The following is a 12,331-nucleotide window of genomic DNA, read 5'->3' as shown; positions in this document are numbered from 1 at the left end:
GAAAAGCAATGGTCCCATAACACTCCCCTGTGGCAAGCCAGAGGTTACTTTAACGTCTGTAGACGCCTCTCCATTGAGAGCAACATGCTGTGTTCTGTTTGCTAAAAACTCTTCAATCCAGCCACACAGCTGGTGTGATATTCCGCAGGCTCTTACTTTGTTTATCAGGCGACAGTGCGGAACTGTATCGAACGCCTTCCGGAAGTCAAGGAAAATGGCATCTACCTGGGAGCCTGTATCTATGAATGCAGTGCTAGCACAAACGACATAATAGTGGTGGAAATCGGAACAAGTATCTTGGATTTTAGAATTTACTGCGATTTTTGACGAATAGTTGTGTGCTCTACTTTGGTGTAGAAGACCGCAGTCTGCATTTCTCGTCAGACAGCCAAGTAGCATCAGTCACAGCACACAGAGGCCCGGTACGATGAGGCAAGTTTCAAACACAGCGGTGCGAGAGTGCACTGGAGATGTGGATGAGTGCGTCATTGTCCCGTTGCTGTGAGGCGGTCAGGCCCAGTTTGAAGCGGTCAGTGGTGCACCACCTCCCTGTCACGCAGGGACGCTGCACACCGTGGTGTTTGTTTAATAGGTACCCAATTGTCCCAGCAGTGATGGCAGTTGCTTAAACATTTAAGTACGAGAGTAGCACAAGTGGGCTGTAACAGCACGGGAGTGGGGAAAATCAATGATTTTTTATGTAGGCTGAGGCTGAAAAGAGGTAAACTACCGAATGCACTTGCGTTCCAGAAGAGATAAAGGGATACCAATGTTGTGCCAAAATTTCTACGGCTGACGTCCCACATGAAATCGAACAAGGTCAGGAATATCTGTAAACAAGCCAGCAAAGCTTTGTTGCGGGAAAGGATCCGCCACATTCGTGGTAGTCTCGACATGAACAACACAAAAACGTGTGAAATGCACCTCTTTCTGAGTGGAAAACTGGATGAGGATGACTGGGAGAAGGTCGACAGGTTAACCTTCCAACAATCCACAAGGTCAAGTGAAAGTAGCACCAGCCGCCAGATGACGAAGTTCGACAAATTGCAACGGAATTCAACGGATGAAGGACCGATTCTGGGCACTCGACGAACAGTGGCGAACCTCTCCAGCCACACCTTGAGCGATGCAGCCACACAAATTCTGGCTAAACTAGTACCGAAAGAAGACATTATCGAATCAGAGGAGCCTTCAATTCGTCATCTACCACAACCAGAGGCAAAGAAGATCCGGCAAGAAACAGTCCGAGTCATGGCTCACGCAAAGCCTCCGAGGTAAAATATCAGTAAGGAGGAAGTCATGCCATCAAGGAGCTGATGAACATCTCTCATATACTCGTAATTCAGATGGACAAGGGAAATGCCTTCGCATTGATGGAAACAGTAGATTACAAGCGGAGGATCTTTTGAGTGAACCCATTTGCCATAAATTTAACGGAGATCCGACGGCCAAGATAATGAAATCGACGTAAGCGCTTCTTAAGCAAACGAGGATGAATTTTGACACGGCTCGAAGACTCATTCCACAGGTGCCACAGGCACCAAGTATGTATCGTGTACCAAAGGTCCGCAAAGAAGCCCTTCCTTTACGGCCGACAGTGAGAAGTAAACTCACCTACCTACCAACTAGAGAAAGAATTGGCTCCGAAGCTTAGACGTCTAGTGAGCCGCACAGATTCATACGTCAAGGACTCCACCCATTTTGTAGCACTTATGGGATGGATCTGATGGTCAGTTTTGGTGTCAAGTCTTTATTCACGAATGTACCCGTGACGGACACCATAAACGTCTTAGAGAAATGCATGGCACCTCATATCTGCGAGCTATTGCGCCACTCTTGACGACCAACTATTTCAGGTGGAAAGGGGATTTCTATGAACAGACGGACGGTGTAGCTATGTGTTCCCCTCTATCGCCTGTCACAGCAGACATTTTTAAGCAATCGTTCGAGGAAATAGCACTCCAGTCCCCACCATTACGCCCAGAAAGCTGGCTACGATACGTTGACGATACCTTTGTCATCTGGCCACACGGAGAAGAAGAGCTACAGAACTTCCAACATCTGAATCAGCAGCACAGCAAAATTCGCTTTAGCATGGAGATAGAGTGGGGTATTGTCTTTTCTCGACGTGGACGTTGATCGTAAGTTTATTGTATTTTTGGAGCTATTGGCTACGACATGAGGATGATACATGTAACTAGGGCGCCGAAGGAGGAGGGCAATAGGGAAATGCAGAAGGAAGCACGGAACACTGTCCTGCTAGTACAAGGAGTTACTGAACGTCTGGGTAAAATACTCCGTCGGGCAGGTATGAAGCCGATAAAAGACGTTCTAGGCTCGACGAAAGATACGATTGGCAAGTTTCATGCCACCGGAGTTTATGAAACCGGGCACGAATGTGGACTGGTGCATGTAGGTGAGACTGGGCTTCCAATAAGCACAAGTTTATCTAAATAGGAGAGATATATCCAACAATACAACAAATCAACGGTGGCAGAATAGCAGGACCATTGCAAGATGAAGATCGAATTTCAAGAGGCCCACGTACGGGCGTATCAGCCGTTTAGTTTGAGGAGGAATATTAGGGAGGCTATAGAAATAGCCAAGCGACCCGACAACGTGAATAGAGAAGACGGGTACCGACTTCCAGCGTCTTGGCTGCCAGCAGTGACAGCTTTGCGGAAGAACAGCTCCCACAAAGCAACAGGCGCGCGGTAGGCCATGGCGGCGGAAGGTACACAGAGTGCTGACGCGCCCTAGTCGATACCAGGGAGTTAGTAAACAACACTTCGCCCGCCCGGTTAGCCTTTCGGTCTAACGCACGGTTTTCCGGATTGGGAAGGAGCGCCTGGTCCCCGGCACGAATCCGCCCGGCGGACGTGTATCGAGGTCCGGTGAGCCGGTCAGTCTGTGGATTGCTTTTAGACAGTTTTCCATCTGTCTCGGCGAATGCGGGCTGGTTCCCCTTATTCCGCCTCAGTCACACTATGTCGGCGATTGCTGCGCAAACAAGTTCTCCACATACACGTACACCACCATTACTGTACAACACGGACATAGGGGTTACACTCGTCTGGGGGGGGGGGGGGGGAGATCCACCGGTGGCCGAACCGCACAATAACCTTGAAAGAGTGGTTCGGCGTTGGGCGGCGGAGGGGTGAAGTGGACTGCGGTAGTCGTCGTGGGGTTGTGGACCACTGCGGCTGCGGCAGGGACGGAGCCTCTCCGTCGTTTCTAGACCCCCGGTTAACATACAATACAATACAAACAACACCGCGCTGCCGTCGCCGCTCAGTTTCTTATGCACCGATTTCCACCAATGGCCAGCAATTAAGGAAACTCCAGTGCAAAACGCCTATTTCTGCCAATGACGACATGCAATACAAAAACCAATAACAGAACACGTAATATCCTTCCTACTCACCCTCATATCCAATGACAGTACTCCTCCATAGTATATAAGTAAAAAAAAAAGTGGTTCAAATGACTCTGAGCACTATGGGATTCAACTTCTGAGGTCATCAGTCCCCTAGAACTTAGAACTACTTAAACCTAACTAACCTAAGGACAGCACACACATCCACGCCCGAGGCAGGATTCGAACCTGCGACCGTAGCGGTCGCGCGGTTCGAGACTGTAGCGCCTAGAACCGCTCGGCCACCTTGGCGGGTCAAGTAACAAAACTAGTGCTCATTCAGCAGTCAGCAATACACTCTGTGGAAGGCGTCTTGCATTACTCTCCAAAACGTTGGAATCGCCACCTAGGATTCTCACATCATAAGGTTGATAAAATCTGACAACCAACATTGTATTCTGACGTCATAGGGCTACCAGTGACCATTCTGAACGCCATCTTGTTTTCAAGAACCTATACTACACTTTTGACTGAGCTCATGTCTCCAGGTCAGCTCTTTTGGATTCTTTATTTAGCCCAAGTCAGCTAGCAACCATGCAGCAGAAAAGGCCTATTTTGAGTGTTCCACCGATTTTAGAATTCACACCGTCTTATATGTAGGGAAATTGATCAGTCACGTCAAAGGTGGAGGAGGGAACTCCAGTAACAGTGCAGAGTGGGATCGAACTTATCCAGCCCCACTAATGTCACCCTGCACCATTCGTCAGAGACTAGCAACAGCCAGACTAGGCAATTATCGTGGCTAGGCTGACTTTGACATCACGGCACAAACGGCTCCATTTGAAGTAATGACCAGAAATGATAAATTACTGATAATGTCGTCGCATCGTGTTCTATAGTTCTGGAGAACCATAGCGGCATTACTCTCTGGTGTCATGATGTGGAGAGCCATTGGCTATGACTGAAGATCGTGGCTGATAGTTTCTGAAGGAACTCGAACTGCACAATGTTACATCATGGACGTCCTTCGTCGTCATTTGTTATCTCTCATGCAACAGTTCCGTGGTAACATTTTTCTAGAGGAATGTCAACTCCATCCAAGTGCTAGCATGTAGGATATCAAGGACCAGTTGGAGTAGTTATGGGTCAGCTTGCCTCAGGAAAGGAGACAGCAGCTCAATGACACCCTTCGCAGATGAATCAATACTTGCATCCCGGGTATGTATTAAAATATTCTGATATTAGTTCGTCCCCTCTGTCCCTTTCCTCCTGAACCCCCTACCTCCCACTGTTCATCTCTTCCACCACATCTGTCTGTCCAACTCCTCCATCCCTCGCTGTTCATCTCCTGCTCTGTCTGTCGATTTTATGATCCCTCCCCTCCCTGTCCACCTCATCTTCTTCACTTTCTCTGTCCATTTCCTCATTCCCCCTCTCTATCTATCTCTTCCTCCCCCTCTCTCTGTCCATGTTCTCCTACTTCCTATCTGTGTCCCAGTCCTGCTTCCCCTCTCTGTCTGTCCATCTCCTTCTCCCCCTTCGCTCCCCCCTTCTCTCCTCCTTCTCGCATCATGTTATCAGTTCCACACCAATAGGAAGCTGGTGGTTCTTACCTGTAGTTTCATTGTCTCACAGCTTGATGCTTATGGCGTCGTATCTCCTGAACTATATGTCGTATAATGGTATACTTTTGCAGTGACGTCTAGTAGTGCACGTGGCTACCGTCTGCGAAATATGTTCCGAACAAATTTAGTAGCGACTAAGTAATAAATTTAAATGTCATAAATGATGCAGCAGCTTTTCACGCATCTCAGTGTTTGTGACGGCACATCCCCTGAACTGCGTGTCGTACAATGATATTTGTTGGCACAGTCAGTGCTGTATGTGAGTACTGTCTGCAAAATGTGTTCCGAGTTCGTAGTAAATAATAAATTAAAATATCGTGCTCCAAGCAGCAGTGTTACTGCATGAACAGCTAAAATGTAATAAGCAATAAACTTTTTTCCGTTCATCGTTTTGTTGGTGTTTCAGTAGCAATAAGCTTCATAAAGATTCGATATTATGTGCAAAAGTTGTTGCAAGTCACAAAGTGCTATATTGATTCCTGAGATTTTCGTTGTAGTAATTGAAATGGAAATGTCGTGTGGCTAGGGCCTCCCGTCGGGTAGACCGTTCGCCTGGTACAAGCCTTTCGAGTTGACGCCACTTCGGCAACTTGCGTGTCGATGGGGATGAAAGTATGATAAGGACAATACCCAGTCCCTGAGCGGAGAAAATCTCCGAGCCAGCCGGGAATCGAACCTGGGCCGTTAGGTGTGACATTCCGTCACGTTGACCACTCAGCTATCAGGAGCTTACATTGCAGTAATTAACATTATACTAGAGAAATTATTATTATTATCGTATATACACTCCTGGAAATGGAAAACAGAACACATTGACACCGGTGTGTCGGACCCACCATACTTGCTCCGGACACTGCGACAGGGCTGTACAAGCAATGATCACACGCACGGCACAGCGGACACACCAGGAACCGCGGTGTTGGCCGTCGAATGGCGCTAGCTGCGCAGCATTTGTGCACCGCCGCCGTCAGTGTCAGCCAGTTTGCCGTGGCATACGGAGCTCCATCGCAGTCTGTAACACTGGTAGCATGCCGCGACAGCGTGGACGTGAACCGTATGTGCAGTTGACGGACTTTGAGCGAGGGCGTATAGTGGGCATGCGGGAGGCCGGGTGGACGTACCGCCGAATTGCTCAACACGTGGGGCGTGAGGTCTCCACAGTACATCGATGTTGTCGCCAGTGGTCGGCGGAAGGTGCACGTGCCCGTCGACCTGGGACCGGACCGCAGCGACGCACGGATGCACGCCAAGACCGTAGGATCCTACGCAGTGCCGTAGGGGACCGCACCGCCACTTCCCAGCAAATTAGGGACACTGTTGCTCCTGGGGTATCGGCGAGGACCATTCGCAACCGTCTCCATGAAGCTGGGCTACGGTCCCGCACACCGTTAGGCCGTCTTCCGCTCACGCCCCAACATCATGCAGCCCGTCTCCAGTGGTGTCGCGACAGGCGTGAATGGAGGGACGAATGGAGACGTGTCGTCTTCAGCGATGAGAGTCGCTTCTGCCTTGGTGCCAATGATGGTCGTATGCGTGTTTGGCGCCGTGCAGGTGAGCGCCACAATCAGGACTGCATACGACCGAGGCACACAGGGCCAACACCCGGCATCATGGTGTGGGGAGCGATCTCCTACACTGGCCGTACACCACTGGTGATCGTCGAGGGGACACTGAATAGTGCACGGTACATCCAAACCGTCATCGAACCCATCGTTCTACCATTCCTAGACCGGCAAGGGAACTTGCTGTTCCAACAGGACAATGCACGTCCGCATGTATCCCGTGCCACCCAACGTGCTCTAGAAGGTGTAAGTCAACTACCCTGGCCAGCAAGATCTCCGGATCTGTCCCCCATTGAGCATGTTTGGGACTGGATGAAGCGTCGTCTCACGCGGTCTGCACGTCCAGCACGAACGCTGGTCCAACTGAGGCGCCAGGTGGAAATGGCATGGCAAGCCGTTCCACAGGACTACATCCAGCATCTCTACGATCGTCTCCATGGGAGAATAGCAGCTTGCATTGCTGCGAAAGGTGGATATACACTGTACTAGTGCCGACATTGTGCATGCTCTGTTGCCTGTGTCGATGTGCCTGTGGTTCTGTCAGTGTGATCATGTGATGTATCTGACCCCAGGAATGTGTCAATAAAGTTTCCCCTTCCTGGGACAATGAATTCACGGTGTTCTTATTTCAATTTCCAGGAGTGTAGTTTCTGTGACCTAAGACATCTGACTAGGCTAAGTGATTCACAACACCTTCTTAGGTAAACTGAAGTCTTATGTAATTGATGCCTTAACCAACTAATGGGTAATGTTGTGTATAACAAAAAAAGAGGTGGAAGGTGACTCAGTATTTCAAGAAGGCTCACATTTAGGTCCATTGTTAGCTCACATATGTAAAGAATCCTTCGTCTAATGTAAAACGAGCAGAATTAGTTATTTTCTCAAAAAAATGGTTCAAATGGCTCTGAGCACTATGGCATTTAACATCTGAGGTCTTCAGTCCACTAAAACTCAGAACTACTTAAACCTAACTAATCTAAGGACATCACAGAAATCCATACCCGAGGCAGGATTCGAACCTGCGACCCTAGCGGTCGCAAGGTTCCAGACTGGAGCGCCTAGAATCGCTCAGCCACACCAGCCGGCAGTTATTTTCTCAGACGACACCAGTGTTGTAGTCAATCCAAACATATATAAAGCAACAAAATAAATGATTGTTTTTGTTCGTAGAAGTATTATTACCTGGTTTTGTGCAAACTGTCTCACTCCCAATTTCGAGGAGACACAATGCATTCTGTTTCTTATACCTAGAGGTACTACACCAAAGATAAATGCAACACATTGTGAGGAAATAATAACTACGGCCCAAAATTCACAATTTTTGTGTGTCCATGTTTATGCTAATTAAAACTAGAGATGAATTTTTGCATTATTATAACAATTACGTTCAGTCACATTTGCACTTTCAATGATCGCAGATCTTTGGGAGGGACAAATCAGCAAGTAAAAATATTTAGCGTATTTTCGTTCAATGACATCGATAGAGTAATGTTGTGGTGTAACTCATCTTTAAAAAAGAACGTTCTAACTATTCAAAAACGTGTTGTATGATTAACGTAAGGTGTTCACAAGTGGCCATATTGTAGACACCTGTTTATATATGAGTAGTTACTCATTTTGAGTACAGCTTAACAGTATATTTATTCAGTGATGAAGTTTATCGTAAACAACACACTACAGTACCAGAAGTAAATATGACATTTATTATTTCACGCTGAGGTTATCTTTGACATAAAAAGTAGTACCCAATACTGCCATCAATATTTTTGATCACTTATTCGGTGGTGTAACGTGTCAGACAGCAAACGTAAATTTGAAAATATACTGAAAATGTTTCGGCTTGAGAACTACTTCTGTTCCCCAGAAGAATTTTTATCCGTTTAGTATTGAAACGTAATGGTTGGGAATTACTAATTGACATCTGTAATCAAAATCAAAAAGAAAACCTTATAAATGATCAGCTTGTAGCCGTACACGGAGGTGACAGAAGTCAGGGGGCACGTCCCAGTATCGGGTCGGACGTCCTTTTTCCCAGGCAGTGCAGCAGCTCGACGTGGCTTGGTATGAACAAGTTGTTGGAAGTCCCCCTGCAGAAATATTGAGCCATCTATCTCTATCCGTCCCTAATTGAGAACGTGTTGTTAGTGTAAGATTTTGTGCAGAAACTGATCTCTGGATTATGTACCATAAACGTTCATGGGATTCAAGTAAGGCGATCTGGGTAGCCAAATCATTCGCTCGAGTTGTCCAGAATGTTCTTCAACCCAATCGCGAACAATCATGGCCCGGTGACATGTCAACCACAAAAATTTCTCCGTTATTTCGGAACATAAAGGCTATGAATGGTGCAAATAGTCTCCCAGTATATGTAAGTAGGCTGTTTAGGTTTTTATATTGGTAACGCCACGTAGTGCTCTGTATGAAAATCACTGGCTGTGCTGTGTGCAGTCTCTGGCTGAGTTTCATTGTTGTAATATTCGCTATTGTAGTGTTGGGCTGTTGGCTGTTAACAGCGCGTAGCGCTGCGCAGTTAGAGGTGAGCCGCCAGCAGTGGTGGGTGTGGGGAAGTGCGATGGCGGATTTTTGAGAGCGGATGATCTGGACGTGTGTCCATCAGAAACAGTACATTTGTAAGAATGGATGTCATGAACTGCTATATATATATTATGAATTTTGAACACTATTAAGGTAAATATATTATTTGATTTTCAAACAGCTGAGCAAAACTGAACGTACTCAGACATTTCCCTCTTTACCTATTCTGATCAACACTAAACTGACACACAATATTTTTTTAGCGCAACGCAATCTGACTTTCAATAATCCCTACAAAAGAATGGCCCTGACTGATATTAACCTATACCTTTCACAAATCACTTACCTCACAAAAATCTTCGTTACTCGAACTACTGCAATACAGCGACCGCCACTACTGCCAGCTAAATAAAAGATTCAATCTACTGAAGGCACTAACTACTGATAGGCATAGTTAGCAAATGAAAGATTTTGATAGAGAACAAACAATGTATTTACCTTAATAGTGTTCAAAAGTCATAATATATATAGCAGTTCATGACATCCATTCTTACGAAAGTACTGTTTCTGATGGACACACGTCCAGATTATCCGCTCTGAAAACTCCGCCATTTCTCTTCCCACATCCAGCACTGCTGGCGGCTCACCTCCAACTGCGCAACGCTACGCGCTGTTAACAGCCAACAGCCCAACACTACAATAGCGAATATTACAACAATGCCACCCAGCCACAGACTGCACACAGCACAGCCAGTGATTTTCGTACAGAGCGCTACGTGGCGTTACCAATATAAAAAGCTAAACAGCCTACTTACAATAGTCTTCCAGTAGCCGAACATAATCACAAGCCAGTCTATTCCATGTAAACATACACGACGGAGGCACCACCAGCTTGCTCAGTGCGTTGTTGACAAATTAGATCAGTGGTTTCATTAGGTCTGCGCCGCACTCAGAACCACTCAGCCCTTAATGAAATCGGGACTCATGTCATCAGGTCGCGGTTTTCTAGTCGTCTTGAGCCCAACCGATATTGTCACGAGTTCAGGAGAGGCGCTGCAGACAATGTCGTGCCGTTAGCAAAGGCACTCTCGTCGGTCGTCTGCCGCCATAGCGTATTGACGACATATTTCACCGTACGGGCCTAATGGATACGTTCGTTGTACGTCCCACATTGATTTCTGCGGTCCTTGTCTGCTAGCACTGACAACTCTACACAAACGCTGTTGCTCTCGTTCGTTAAACGAAGCCGCCGGGAACAACGTTGTCCGCGGTGAGAGGTAATGCCTGAAATGTGGTATTCTCGACACGCCCTCGACTCTGTCGCCCTCGGAATACAGGATTCCCTAACGATTTCTAAAATGGAATGTCTCACGTGTTTAGCGTCAACTACCAAAGTCTGTTAATTCTCATCGTGTTGCGGGAACCACGTCGGAAACCTTTTCACGTGAATGACCTGAGTACAAGTTAACAGCTCCGTCAGCGCGCTGCCCTTTTACTCATTATGTTCGCAATACCGCTGCGATATGCGTATGTGGGTATCTCTGTCCCTTAACTTTTATCACAGTGTATTTACATGTGAATATGTAATGACTCGTTCAGCATTATTATGCTTAATGATTCAAATGATCCAGGCAACATAAACTAGCGAACTGTGTATCTGGATCAGAGAAGAAACGCCATGAGCATCGAGCAAACGAGCAGTCGCCCTCTGCCCTAGAATCAGCCACAAAGTGGGTCTACGGCCACGGAACTGCGTTGGGCACAAGAAGTGCGGTCTGGCGCTCAGTTCGCTGCCTTTCTTCGGCTCTGTTGATGTTCAGGAACGCAGCAGAAAGTCGTGAGCTTTCCGAGAAAGGCACTCGGGAAAGCGTTACCCGCAGAGCCTTACTAAAAACTACTATTGTTTAGCCAGCGCCTGTCATAGTCTGAAAGAGTTGCAGCTGGTGGCGTGGGCAGATAGTTGCGATAAAAACAAGCTGGCCTATGCATGAAACGGCTGATACAAACTGTGGCCAATTCTATGAACTGTATTATCCGGAGCCTAAATGCTTATACGTTTCTTGTAGTCTGTGTAGGCTGCATTTAAAGTATAGTTTTTAGTTAATTATACGCGTTACATCTACACTAGCGCTGATGACTACAGAGCAGAATGTCTAACCAAGGGAAATTTGTCTCTACTATTATGATAGTCCTTAAGAAAATATTATTCCTCAGTTTCTGACTCTACAAAGGACAATCTCGCAACGATTTTCCTCTATGCACCCATTGCATTGCTGTGATAGAGGGAAACCGTGACCAAGCACCTTACCTCTGACTGCACCCATGTATGCGTTCTAGTCGGTCACCCTCTTTCACCTTCCATTTTCCTTTCTGTAATTAGGAATATACGGTCATACTTTTGGTTCCACGAAAAGGACTTCGAAATTCTTGTGTGTTATCAGCAGTATTGATAATTCGCCGTACAAAGGCATTCGAACGTTTGCCTAAGTGCGTAATTTTACAGTACCTAGGTTTCTCACACTGTATGTAGTCAAGAACAACTGTTATGAAAACATAACTCCCAAAACGAAACAGAGCCCCAAAACGAAACAAAGTACAGAAACATCTTTTGGAATGAGGTTCCTCGGCAGCAGTGATCAAAAAATACAATTAAACTTATAAATAAAACCAGTCTAGGATCGCAGTGTTTATCGTCGCTACATAGCGACCTGCTACTCGACACTCTTTCCGGGGGTGGCTTAATCTGTCGGAGACTGCGGTCTACGTGTGTGTGAGTTTGTGTGTGTGTGTGTGTGTGTGTGTGTGTGTGTGTGTGTGGCAGTGGTCTATTTTCGGCAAAGGCCTTGTTGGCTGAAATCTCATTTTGTGACATTTTTGTTGTGCCTGTCTCGACTCAGCATATTCTCTATGTGGTGAGTAGCAATCTTTTTTCCTTTTTTTATTTTTGGGGTCATCAGTTTTCCGACTGGTTTGATGCGTCAATCTCTTCATCTCAGAGTAGGACTTGCAACTTACTTCCTCAATTATTTGTTGTGTGTATTCCAATCTCTGTCTCCTCTACAGTTTTTTTCCCTCTACAGCTCCCTCTAGTAACATGCAAATCATTCCCTGATACCTTAACAGATGTTCTATCAGCCTGTCCCTTCTCCTTGTAAAAAGTGTTTTCTTCTCCGATTCTGCGTAGAACCTCCTCATTCCTTACCGTATCAGTCCAACTAATTTTCAACATTCGCCTGCAGCACCACATCTGAAAT

This window comes from Schistocerca nitens, chromosome 4 (assembly GCF_023898315.1).
Source record: "Schistocerca nitens isolate TAMUIC-IGC-003100 chromosome 4, iqSchNite1.1, whole genome shotgun sequence".
NCBI classification, from domain to species: domain Eukaryota; kingdom Metazoa; phylum Arthropoda; class Insecta; order Orthoptera; family Acrididae; genus Schistocerca; species Schistocerca nitens.
The sequence above is the reverse complement of the archived record's forward strand: the minus strand, read 5'-3'. Positions refer to the sequence as shown.